Source organism: Oncorhynchus tshawytscha, linkage group LG16, assembly GCF_018296145.1.
Source record: "Oncorhynchus tshawytscha isolate Ot180627B linkage group LG16, Otsh_v2.0, whole genome shotgun sequence".
Lineage (NCBI taxonomy): Eukaryota > Metazoa > Chordata > Actinopteri > Salmoniformes > Salmonidae > Oncorhynchus > Oncorhynchus tshawytscha.
In genome coordinates, this window is record NC_056444.1 from 73,493,427 (window position 1) to 73,506,573 (window position 13,147).

Consider the following 13,147-nt stretch of genomic DNA (forward strand, 5'->3'; position numbering starts at 1 on the left):
CACATTTGCATTGATGTCAGAGTGATTAGAGGGACAACACAGTCCTGAGTACCACAGTTAGAAAGTTTCGTAGGATACTAATGACCATCAGCAGCATCAGAGCTTGAAGATGCCTAATTACCGAGACTAAACATTCAGTGTGGCAGTAATATGGTTACCGTAAAAGCCCTTACTGTGGCTAAATAAGGCAATCAGGAACAGGGTCTTGTTTTTTCCTTTACATCTTTAGATGACTAAAAACACCCTGCTACGTACAGTTGAAGTCAGAAGTTTACATACACCTTAGCCAAAAACATTTAAACTCAGTTTCACAATTCATGACATTTAATCCTAGTAAAAATTCCCTGTTTTAGGTCAGTTAGGATCATCACTTTACTTTAAGAATGTAAAATGTCAGAATAATAGTAGAGAGAATAATTTATTTCAGCTTGTATTTCTTTCATCACATTCCCAGTGGGTCAGAAGTTTACATACACTCAATTACTATTTGGTAGCATTGCCTTTAAATTGTTTAACCTGGGTCAAACGTTTTGTGTAGCCTTCCACAAGCTTCCCACAATAAGTTGGGTGAATTTTGGCCCATTCCTCCTGACAGAGCTGGTGTAACTAAGTCAGGTTTGCTCGCATACGCTTTTTCAGTTCCGCCCACAAATATTCTATAGGATTGAGGTCAGGGTTTTGTGATGGCCACTCCAATACCTTGACTTTGTTGTCCTTAAGCCATTTTGCCACAACTTTGGAAGTATGCTTGGGGTCATTGTCCATTTGGAAGACCCATTTGCGACCAAGCTTTAACTTCCTGACTGATGTCTTGAGATGTGTCAATATATCCACATAATTTTCCTCCTTCATGATGCCATCTATTTTGTGAAGTGCACCAGTCCCTCCTGCAGCAAAGCACCCCCACAACATGATGCTCCCACCCCCATGCTTCACGGTTGGGATGGTGTTCTTCGGCTTGCAAGCCTCCCCCTTCTTCCTCCAAACATAATGGTCATTATGGCCAGACAGTTCAATTTTTGTTTCATCGACCAGAGGACATTTCTCCGAAAAGTACGATCTTTGTCCCCATGCGCAGTTGCAAACCGTAGTTTGGCTTTTTTAATGGCGGTTTTGGAGCAGTGTCTTCTTCCTCCTTCATGAGCGGCCTTTCAGGTTATGGCGATGTAATCAGCAAGAGAGAAAGACAAGCAACACCTTGATATATTTGTAAACTACGCTTAGTTTAGCACTAATACCTTGCCCCGAACTGCCGTTCCTTTGGGTAAGAAGTAATGTAATGATGCATTTACACGTTGAAGGTCTTCCTGGTGTATCTCTGTTGGGCCCTCTGATGGCCTTGTCTTTCATTCTCAGGTGTAAGTCTCTGATTGTCCAAAAGAGGGCACAATGTCCTTAGTTGTCTGTGTACTTGCACTCGTTCTGGAAGAGGGGTCTCCAGAGGACAGCTAATCAGCCATGTCGATGATCCCAGAGTGGTGATGAAAGCAGTGTAGGACACGATGATTCGAGGAGAATAACTGGATGGTCCTACTTAAATTCATCTTCTTAGATACTGCTACTCAACCGTAGCATTGATTGTTAAGAGGTTCTTGTCTTCAACCTCGTGTTGCGTTTTGGGGGTCACATCTATCTTAGCCCACGCTGCACCCCATTTTAGTCTGATATGTTAATTCTCAACTCAAATGCTTTATACCCTCGGTTAAAAAGTGGGCGTTTACGTCAGACTGACAAGCTCTCTGGGTTACCTGGTGCGTGGCTAGTTACGAAGTAAGGTATCAATTTACTATGATCTCATTAGTGAACTAAAACACAATCGTATCATCACAAAAACATTCTCTTTATCCTGGATATTTTCCACACAACATAAAGTATATAAACATGATATACACCGTATGAAAACTCAAGTAAAATTCTCATTACAACATCTTCATGCACCTTTTAATGACATCACAAAATAGACATATTTTCCACATTCCATCTCTCATCATTCCCAATATTCAAATGTTGAAATATATTGTCCCAGTGTCCATGGTTTGATGTGGTTTAGGGTGGAAAACTTCATAAGACACAAAGACATTCCAGTCACCCAAACTAGGCCCCTAAAGGAATCGTCTGCTACCTATGGTTTATGATCGACATGCGATGTCATAAAACCCCCCACATCCATCCCTCTTCCCCCTCTGCAGGAGAGAGCTCTGTAGAGCTGATCCACTATAACCTGATCTTCTGGATCCTCACAAGAGAGTCTTAACAACAATAAGATAATTATAACCCAGAAGAAGACAAAGGATCCAAACACATTTGGTGTGTCATCAACGACTTGTGGTCAGACTCACTCAGGTGGAACAAATTTAAACGTCATTGAGAAAACCAAAAAGTGTCTTTTTTCACAAATACCTTCTCTGAATTTAAAAGTAATCTAAGAAGTAATTTAGTTTTTGAAAAGCATCTGATGACAATATTTGTTATGGTAACTAGGTTTGCACATTTTGGGGAATATTCAGAGGTGGAAACTTTCCGTGGGAATTAACGGGAATATATGCAATTAATACCATTTATGTTTTTGCATTGGATATATTTACCATATTAAATGGAGACAGAGACAAACCTTTTACCTGATCATAAGTAGACAATTACAAATGATTAAATCCTTCCAATAGAAATAAAAACAATTTAGTTACATATTGAACTTGAATTAATTGAGTCGACTCTTCAAATGGAATGATTTCACGGAACAACAAAAAGGGAATATGTCCATTGCATCTCCTAAAAACATTTTCAACATACAGCTGCAAAATGATAAAAACTAAAGTCTAGAAACTAAAGCTTTGGTTGTCTTTCTCTCAGGCTTCCATGTCTTCTCCCTGGACCTTCTCAATGTCCACCTCTTGAACATCAGACTCTGAGGCCTCATCTTCACTGTCACTTTCCAACCTTGAGGATGGCTCATTGACAGGCTCAAAAAGACTAAAATTTGCTCAGATGGCCACCAATTTTCCAACCCTTGTATTGGTCAGCCTATTGCGTGCTTTGTTGTGTGTTCCCGGACCAGTTGCGTTCCGAGGCGGCTGATGTTGGTGGGATTTGGAGGATGATGGAGGCAACAGGGAAAGAGCCTCAAATCCACAAAGTCCCTTCCACCAGGTGGCAGATGAGATATGTTGGCATGACTGCCATATTTCATCTCCATCCCAAAGCCCTTACTTGGAAGTGTACTTCACCAGACTGCCAAGAACCTTGCCCTCATCCAGGCCAAGGTGGCGAGACACAGTAGTCATGCCACCATAGGACTTGTTGATCTCTGCACCAGACAGGATGCTCTTACCAGCATACTTGGGGTCCAACATGTACGCTGCAGCGTGGATGGGCTTCAGGCACAAGTCTTCACGCTTTTTGATGTATTTCAGAATGGCAGTTTCCTCTGCTTGGAGCAACAGTGAAGTGGGCAGGGCAGTACAGATTTCTTCTTTTACATCTGCAAGCAGAGTCTGAACATCAGACAGGATGGAATTGTCTCCCTCAAGCCGAGCAATGGCTAATGCTATAGCTTTCAGGAGTTTCAGGTTGCTTACCACTCTCTCCCAAAATACATCACCCAGGAGGATACTCTTGATGGGGCTGTCCATATCAGCACTGTGATATGGCCATTTCTTGGAGAGACTCCTTTCCAGGAGACTGTCAAACATGATGACAACACCACCCCAATGGGTGTTGCTGGGCAGCTTCAATGTGGTGATCTTATTCTTCTCACTTTGCTCAGTGAGGTAGATTGCTGCTATAACTTGATGACCCATACCTAACATAACTAACCATTTCCTTGGCTCTCTTGTAGAGTATCCATTGTTTTCAGTGCCATGATGTCCTTGAGGAGCAGATTCAATGCAGGAGCAGCACAGCCAATGGGTGTGATGTGAGGGTAGGACTCCTCCACTTTAGACCAAGCAGCCTTCATGTTCACAGCATAGTCTGTCATCAATGCAAATACCTTCTGTGGTCCAAGGTCATTAACGGCCACCTTCAGCTCATCTGCAATGTAGAGAACCGTGTGTCTGTTGTCCTTTGTGTCTGTGCTCTTGTAGAATACTGGTTGAGGGGTGGAGATGTAGTTAATTATTCCATTCCCACAAACATTCAACCACCCATCAGAGATTATTGCAATACTGTCTGCTTTCTCTATGATTTGCTTGACCTTCACTTGAACTCTGTTGAACTCTACATCCAGCAAATGAGTAGATAAAGCATGTCTGGTTGGAGGGGTGTATGCTGGGCGAAGAACATTTAGAAATATCTTCCAATACACATTGCCTGTGAGCATGAGAGGTGAACCAGTTGCAGACACAGCTCGAGCAAGACATTCATCAGCACATCTGACTACGGTCCTCCTTTGAGTCAAAAACACTTCTGATTCCAGGAGGACCATGAGCTGTTGCTATCGATAAGGTGTCTGATTCATCATTCGTCTTTTTTTTTTTTTTACAGAGTATTTGAAAATGCACACAGCTTTTCTTTCTACATTAGCTGCAATGAAATGTCTCCACACATCAGATGGTGCCCATGGCATTTTCCTGTAAAGTTTAGAAAAAAATGAATTTAAAAAACTAATACAATTTCATGTACAGATAAATAGTTAAGAACTTAGATTAAACAACTCCTTTGTAAGATAAATGTTTTAAAAATGAAACATGTTAGGAAACAGGTAAATTAACACTCCTCAGTTAGCAGGCACAAGCAAGCTAAAACCCACATGGTAGCAAAAACTAACTAGCAGAAATTGTTAAGTTAGAAATGATATAAAACACACTTTTCTGTAGGCTACTATTTACTAGTTAAAAAAATAAAAATAAATTGAATGTATGCCATATAAAATGTATTCACGCCACCCAGTATTATCATCAAAACTTACCAGAAAGCATGTAGTCCTTGGCTCAGACTGTGTAGTTGTGTGGGATCAACAGCATCTCATTAGTGTGCAAGATCTTGAGAATCAGCTGTACATGTGATGTAAGAATGCACTATGCATGCAGAGGGTTACAATTCCATTGAATTGGGGATAGTTTAACCAAAATATGCCACAAGACCTAGAATTGCCTTGTGTATCCCACAAAGGTTCACCGTTATAAGCTAACTTTTTTTGATGAATTTAAGCAATATTCCCAAAATACCCGGTCTTTACTTCCCATGGAAAATGTACGGAAATTGAACAGATCGTTTCCAAACCTAAACGTAACTGATTAGTTTGTTTTTTGTAATCGGATTTTATGTAACTGATTACATGCACTTGTTACTGTCACGTCCTGACCATAGAGAGCCTTTATTTTCTATGGTGGAATAGGTCAGGGCGTGACTGGGGAGGTTAGTCTATTTTTTATTTTTTATGTGGGGTTCTAGGTTGTTTTTTCTATGTTGGTTTCGGTATGATTCCCAATTAGAGGCAGCTGGCTATCGTTGTCTCTAATTGGGGATCATACTTAAGTAGCATTTTTTCCATCTGTGGGTTATGGGATATTGTTTATGTTTTGAGTTAGTGGTGTAGTCACGGTTAGTTCGTTGTTGGTTTATCGTTTTGTCTTTGCTAAAGTTTCACTTCTTTAATAAATTGTGTGGAACTCAACGTACGCTGCGCCTTGGTCCGTTAATTCTACAAACGACCGTGACAGTTACCCCCCCAACCCTGAATGTAGTAAATTTAAATTATGGAGCAATTAAATCTGCGTTGCTAGTTGGTTACCCACACATGTTATTGCGATATTAACGTTGATCATTAACGTTATTCTAAGAGGGACTCAATCATACCCACTTATCCCTCATTCTTTTGCCTATGATTATTATTATTATTTGACCATGCCGGTCATTTATGAACATTTGAACATCTTGGCCATGTTCTGTTATAACCTCCACCCGGCACAGCCAGAAGAGGACTGGCCACCCCACATAGCCTGGTTTCTTCCTAGGCTTTGGCCTTTCTAGGGAGTTTTTCCTAGCCACCGTGCTTCTACACCTGCATTGCTTGCTGTTTGGGGTTTTAGGCTGGGTTTCTGTACAGCACTTTGAGATATCAGCTGATGTACGAAGGGCTATATAAATAAATTTGATTTGGATTTGATATAGAGCAACCAAATGCTTTACACATTTTAGACTGAAGTCTGTGGGCACTATGCTTATAGTTCTGGATCACTTCTCTCCATCCAGTAACATATTTTGTATTGTGTAAGAAAGATAGTCCTGAATACTAGGGATGCACTGACATGACATTTTTGGCCGATACCGATATCCAATATTCAAAATTTTAGCAGCCTTTTAAGCATTCTAGTACAGTTAAATAGTTAACAAACAGCGGTCTAAGGCACTGCATCTTAGTGCAAGAGGCGTCACTACAGTCCCTGGTTTGAATCCAGGCTGTCTCACATCCGGCCGTGATTGGGAGTCCCATAGGGCAGTGCACAATTGGTCCAGCGCCGTCCGGGTCTGGCAGTCATTGTAAATAAGAAGTTGTTCTTAAATTACTTGCCTAGATAAGTCACACACACACACACGTTATTTTGATGGCATTTACATGTCCCCATTACCAGTAAAACATAATCAAAATCTTTTTCACTTCATTGCTGTGCCTTTACATTGTTAATTTGTTCAGTCATTTAATTCTCAACCAGGATTTCCTTATACATGTCAAGCAGTGAAGTTTCAGCTGTCTGTCCATGGCCTCTCTTCCTCGGTGCGCACTGTCACTGTGTCTGTTTCCATCTTGTCCAGCTGTGTCAGTCTGTGGCCTCTCTTCCTCGGTGCACACTATCACGGTGTCTGTTTCCATCTTGTCCAGCTGTGTCAGTCTGTGGCCTCTCTTCCTCGGTGCACACTATCACGGTGTCTGTTTCCATCTTGTCCAGCTGTGTCAGTCTGTGGCCTCTCTTCCTCGGTGCCCACTGTCACTGTGTCCGTTTCCATCTTGTCCAGCTGTGTCAGTCTGTGGCCTCTCTTCCTCGGTGCACACTGTCACTGTGTCCGTTTCCATCTTGTCCAGCGGTGTATTTTTTATTTATTTGACCTTTAACTAGGCAAGTCAGTTAAGAACAAATTCTTATTTTCAATGACGGCCTAGGAACAGTGGGTTAACTGCCTGTTCAGGGGCAGAACGACAGATTTGTACCTTGTCAGGTCGGGTTTTGAACTTGCAACCTTCCGGTTACTAGTCCAAAGCTCTAACCACTAGGCTACCCTGCCGTGTCCAGCTGTGTATGTAACATTTCATGTAAACCCTGTTTCTTGTCTGCCTAAAAGTAGCGGTCCTTGCACCGAGCATGGTGGCGACACTGTAAAGAGACTCAGAGAGAATGCCACAAATCGCTTGTTCACAGCCTCAAGTACTTTTGTAAATTTCACCCCACAGTCTGTATTGGCAGTTTTGTTGAGCAGCCGTTTCAATGCCATGACAGAGGGTATCACGCCTGCTGCAGACGCAGTTGATAAGCTTATTTCGCAAGTTTTTTGAATGGCGCTAAGAGTGTTTTCATGTTGCCAAGTTTCAAACGTTCAGCAGCGGTATGAGAACCAGCACATTCTTGAGCATGCAATACAGCTTTCCTCCATATGAAATCCTCATCAACCCAATTGCCAGGTCGCAATTGTAAATGAAAACTTGTTCTCAACTTGCCTACCTGGTTAAATAAAGGTGAAACAAATAAAAATCGAAACACTGTGCGGTCAGACTCATGCATGCTCATGGGGCTGACATCGCTGGTCCAAATGTCAGTTGTGAAGCTAATAGCAGTGACGCTCGTATGTACGTTTCAACAATACTGTAACTCCAGTAGGGCAACATCTCAAAAATAATGTGTACTGGGGCTTGACCAGTCGGCGAAAGCCAACATCATCCACAACAGGACTGTTGATTGTCAAGGGCAATAAATGCCATTATCTTGGCATTAACGGGTTTTGCCTTTGAGTTGTATCGCTGAAATGTTCTTACTTTCAAATGACTGCTCGACTTTAGTTGTTGGAAGTGTGCGCTTAGTATTTTTCTGTTTTTGTTCTGTGTAGCGCTGTGTTTTCGTGGCGTCATTACGTCATCTACCTACGTTATATAGGTATGCACGTCAGCTTTGACATCGATTTTGCATATCGCCGTTAAGCTAGATAATCGGGCCGATGCCGGCATTTTTAGCTAATATCGGCCGATTCTGATATGCTCACCGATATATCATGCATCCCTACTGAATACTCTTAATTGGTGGCAGGTAGCTGGCCAATGGTCGCTGGTTTGAATCCCCATGCCGACTAGGTGAGAAATCTGTTGATGTGCCCTTGAGCAAGGCACTTAACCCTAACTGCTCCTGTAAGTTGCTCTGGATAAACGTATCTACTAAAAGACAAATGTAATAGTATGACAACTGTAGAGTCAGTGGCACAACACATCAGTAGGAGTTGGCAAGATAGCCCAACCAGATCTGGGACCAGACAAAAAAAATGTACTTCCTGAGGGAAGAAAGTAATAACTACAAGATGATAAAACAATCATACACAACTAACCCTTCCAACTGACCCTTATCCCCAACAAAACATACATTTCACACTCGTCCAGAGTACTGTATTCAATCTTAAATTTTCCATTGCTAATAATGTTATTGGCCACTATCAACACAACAGCAGACATCCATTAGCTAAAGGGAAAGTTGGAGGAAGAGGAGAGTGATGCTGGTAGTGCCACTGCTGCACTGCAGATATACAGTACATGACCTCATTATTGTTGATCCATGAAGCCTTGAAGCTGCAATATGTAACTTGTTTGGTATTTTTTTTCCCCATCTTTTAGTTTCAGTGTTGTACACCAGCTTCAAACAGCTGAAAATACAATATTTTTGGTTATTGAAAATACAATTCACAGCTGTTTAGATAGTACAATGATTCTCTACTTTACTTGATTGTTTTGTCAAACTGAAATTAGGTGCACTATTAGAATTTTAGCAGCCAGGAAATGGCAGAGCGATTTCTGCAGAGTGCATTACAGCTGGATGAGTCAACTGGACGGACAGCTTTGTGACGTCAAAAGGACTTTGGTGGTTAAGATGTATTGGTATCTGAACTGATGGCGCAAAAGCCATGGCAGGGAGACATAGTGGAGTGGTAATACGCCTGCAAGCAGTTGCTCCTGATGCCATTTGGGTACACTGCAGCATCTACTGAGAGGCTCTTGCTGCCAAGCGAATGCCTGACAGCTTGAAAGATGTTTTGGATACTACAGTGAAAATGGTTAACTTTGTTAAAGCAAGGCCCCTGAACTCTCGTGTAACTTCTGCATTATGCAATGACATGGGCAGCGACCATGTAACGCTGTGACCCTGGTTATCAAGGGGAAAAGTATTAACACGTTTTTTAAAATTGAGAGACGAGCCTAAAGTTCTTTACTGACCATAATTTTCACTTGTCTGACCGCTTGCATGTGTAACAGTTTAACTTTAAACCGTCCCCTCGCCCATACCCGGGCTCGAACCAGGGACCCTCTGCACACATTGACAACAGTCACCCACGAAGCATCGTTACCCATCGCTCCACAAAAGCCGCGGCCCTTGCAGAGCAAGGGGAACTACTACTTCAAGGTCTCAGAGCAAGTGACGTCACCGATTGAAACGCTATTTAGCTCGCACCACCGCTAACTAAGCTAGCTGTTTCACATACGTTACACATGATGAGTTTCTCACATGACTGGCCTATCTGGGTGATGTTTTTTCTCACCTTAATGATCTGAATCTAGGATTACAGGGACTCTCCACAACTATATTCAATGTGCAGGACAGACTTGAGGCTATGATTAAGAAGTTGGAGATCTTTTCTGTCTGCATTAACAAGGAAAACACACAGGTCTTTCCATCATTCTATGATTTTGTGTGTGCAAATGAACTCAAGCTTACAGACAATGTCAAATGTGATAGAGTGAAGCACCTGAGTGAGATGGGTGCAGAATTACGCAGGTACTTTCCCGAAACGGACGGAACAAACAACTGGATTCGTTATCCCTTTCATGCCTCGCCTTACCGATATCTGAACAAGAGAGCCTCATCTAAATTGCAACAAGCGGTTCTGTGAAAATTTTATTTAATCAGAAGCTACTGCCAGATTTCTGGATTGGCCTGCGCTCAGAGTATCCTGCATTGGCAAATTGCACTGTTAAGACACTGATGCCTTTTGCAACCACGCATCTGTGCGAGAGTGGATTCTCAGCCCTTACTAGCATGAAAACTAAATACAGGCACAGACTGTGTGGATATGCCCAAAAACATGTCAATACTCTCTCCAATACAGCCCAACATTGCTGAGTTATGTGCATCCTTTCAATCACACCATTCTCATTAACCTCTGGTGAGTTATTCACAATTTCCAATGAACAAATAAGGTTTTACATAAAACCTTTACGTAAAATAAAGAGCAAAATTGATTATTATTATTTCTGCCCTGGTCCTCTAAGATCTCTTTGTCACTTCCCATGAGCCGGGTTGTGACACAAACTCACACTCATTCTCATGTTTAATAAATGTATAGTGTGTGTGTGTGGCAGGCTTCAAATGATGGCAATAAACAACATTTGAGAGTGCTCTGACCCTGGTGAGTTGGTACGCAACTGAAGGTTGAATGTTTGAAGGGGGTACAGGACTATAAAAAGTTGGGGAACAACTGCTATAGCCTACACCTAGCCTATAGCCTACACCCCTAGCCTACACCTATCCTACAGACTACAGCTATCCTTACTGACCTTCAACAATTAAGTTAAAGGGTATTTGTTGAAATCCCTCTGTCAAGACCATTGTAAAAGGCATAAGAAAATGTGATCTTTTTTTAAAAAGAGTATTTGGTTATTTCACAAGATCAGTTTATTTGTTCTGATAAGTGAGATAATTAGCTGAACTTGTCTAGGGCTATCTGTTGATACGCAAAACTGAAAAGGTTGAATAAAACGTGGAAGATGGTGTTAAAATATTGGAGTAGTCCAATTTGTCCCAATTTCACATTCAAATCGCCCAGAATAGGATAGGCAGTAGCCTATATTCCACCAGACGAGACCTCCTACATTGTTCAAGTATAGATAGGCATTCCACTGAGTAAATAACAAAATAAAACGTCCCTCAAGTGCCTAATGTTGGTAAGTTTGACGAACACACGACCTGCATCAAAATCAGAACAAATCCCTCGTAACCAAATGTGCATCCGCCGACGTTGCGCGGCAACAGTCATTTTCACATAAACATTGTTATAGTGTAACAAAAAGACAAATGACTAACCTTGATTCGGTAGCCTTAATTATCCACTTGATACAATCGGATCAAACACCAATTCAGCTTCCGGGCCCTTCTGCAACACGAAATGTAAATCTTACAGCGATGAAGTCTCATAAAGCGGGAATGTTTCTCTGGCAACCTCCCGAAACAATGAGGGAAGATTAGGTCTTCAAACAGCTGTTTCCAAAATGGAGTTAGCCATTCCACAGCCAATCAGACATAGTCTTGTGATCCAGGTTCACATTTCACTCACGCTGAAACGTGAAACTCTTCATAACTTCAAATATGAAAACGAATAGAATGTGACAAAATTAAGCTTTCGACTAGGCCTAATTCTCAAGTCGCATAAAGCCTAAACGGCAGCCTACTGGGCAATCTGGGAATTGACTAAAATAGATAATGTTGTGTTCTATTCTACCCAATGAAACCATCCTCTGTACTGGACATGTAGGCCTAGGGTTTTGCAAATCACACATCTGAATTTGAAATGTGTTTATTCATCTATTGATCAATGGAGGCCTACTCTAAAATATGAAGAGACTGCAGACATGCTTAGACATCTTAGAAAAATAAATTGATTAGCTAATTACAATATAACATTGTTGAATGTAACTTAATGACAAAATATATATTTTTTAAACAATTTGGCCTTTCATAAAATAATGAATAAAATATAAACTCATGAGTATACAACACATTATGAACACCTGTTTCCATGACATTGAATGACCAGGTGAAAGCTATGATCCCTTATTGATGTCACTTGTTAAATCCACTTCAATCAGTGTAGATGAAGGGAAGGAGACAGGTTAAAGAAGGAACTCAATTTTAGGAAGGTGTTCCTAATGTTTGGTATACTCTTTGTCTATTGAGTGAGTTCATCTGCACAATATAACCTAACCTCTATATGGTCCATGGTAATAATAAAATATTTGGCACAATGACATACCCACCCAGCAACACTGGAGCTATCCCCATAGCTGGCTTCTGTACCCTGGGTTGAGATTGTAACTGGTAAAACAAAACATTATGGACCCGTTTCCAGATCACAGCATAGGCAATTTCAGTGTCGAATTTCCATTGAACATGCTTTTTAGTCTAGGACTAGGGTTAATCTGTGTCCAAGAAACCTGCCCTAAGTGTTGTTAATGCAAAGAAAACAAAGTAGCTGTATCTATCTTTAACGTTACATATCAAAATAGTCTGTGGATTCAAACTTGTCTAGAACAATGCATAAACATGGCCATTTCATCTACATACTAGCTATTAAATGTCAAAAATGTTCATGTTAATTTGAGCTATGTTAAATTTAATGTAATACTGTAGTTAGTACTTTTATATCATACAACTATCCACAATTTACAATGCTAGTGGTGGAAATCAAATCAGCATGAGTGACAACTGATCAGGACTAGTTAAATTAATATGAACAAATGTGCATCAATATTGCTTTCGTGTCACACTGTCATGTAGGTACACTACCATTCAGAAGTTTGGGGTCACTTAGAAATGTCCTCGTTTTTGAAAAGCACATTTTTTTGACACTAATGTACTTGTCCTCTTGCTCAGTTGTGCACCGGGGCCTCCCACTTTCTATTCTGGTTAGAGTCCGTTTGCGCTGTTCTGTGAGTAGTACACCGCGTTGTACGAGATCTTCAGTTTCTTGACAATTTCTCGCATGGAATAGCCTTCATTTCTCAGAACAAGAATAGACTGACGAGTTTCAGAATAAAGTCTTTGTTACTGGCCATTTTGAGCCTGTAATTGAACCCACAAATGCTGATGCTCCAGATACTCAACCAGTCTAAAGGCCAGTTTTATTGCTTCCTTAATCAGAACAGATTTCAGCTGTGCTAACATAATTGCAAAAGGGTTTTCTA

At 41.1% G+C, this 13,147-nt stretch overlaps 1 protein-coding gene across 1 annotated transcript in view; it reads right to left on the reverse strand.

Moving 5' to 3' along the window:
* Positions 1–11,633, reverse strand: part of LOC112216318 (cAMP-dependent protein kinase inhibitor gamma) — a 31,762-nt gene extending 20,129 nt beyond the window's left edge. The window contains exon 1 of the mRNA XM_024376223.2: positions 11,271–11,633. The gene's annotated coding sequence lies outside the window, so the exon portion shown is untranslated. The remainder of the gene's footprint in view (positions 1–11,270) is intronic.
* Between the last annotated feature and the right edge of the window lie 1,514 nt (positions 11,634–13,147).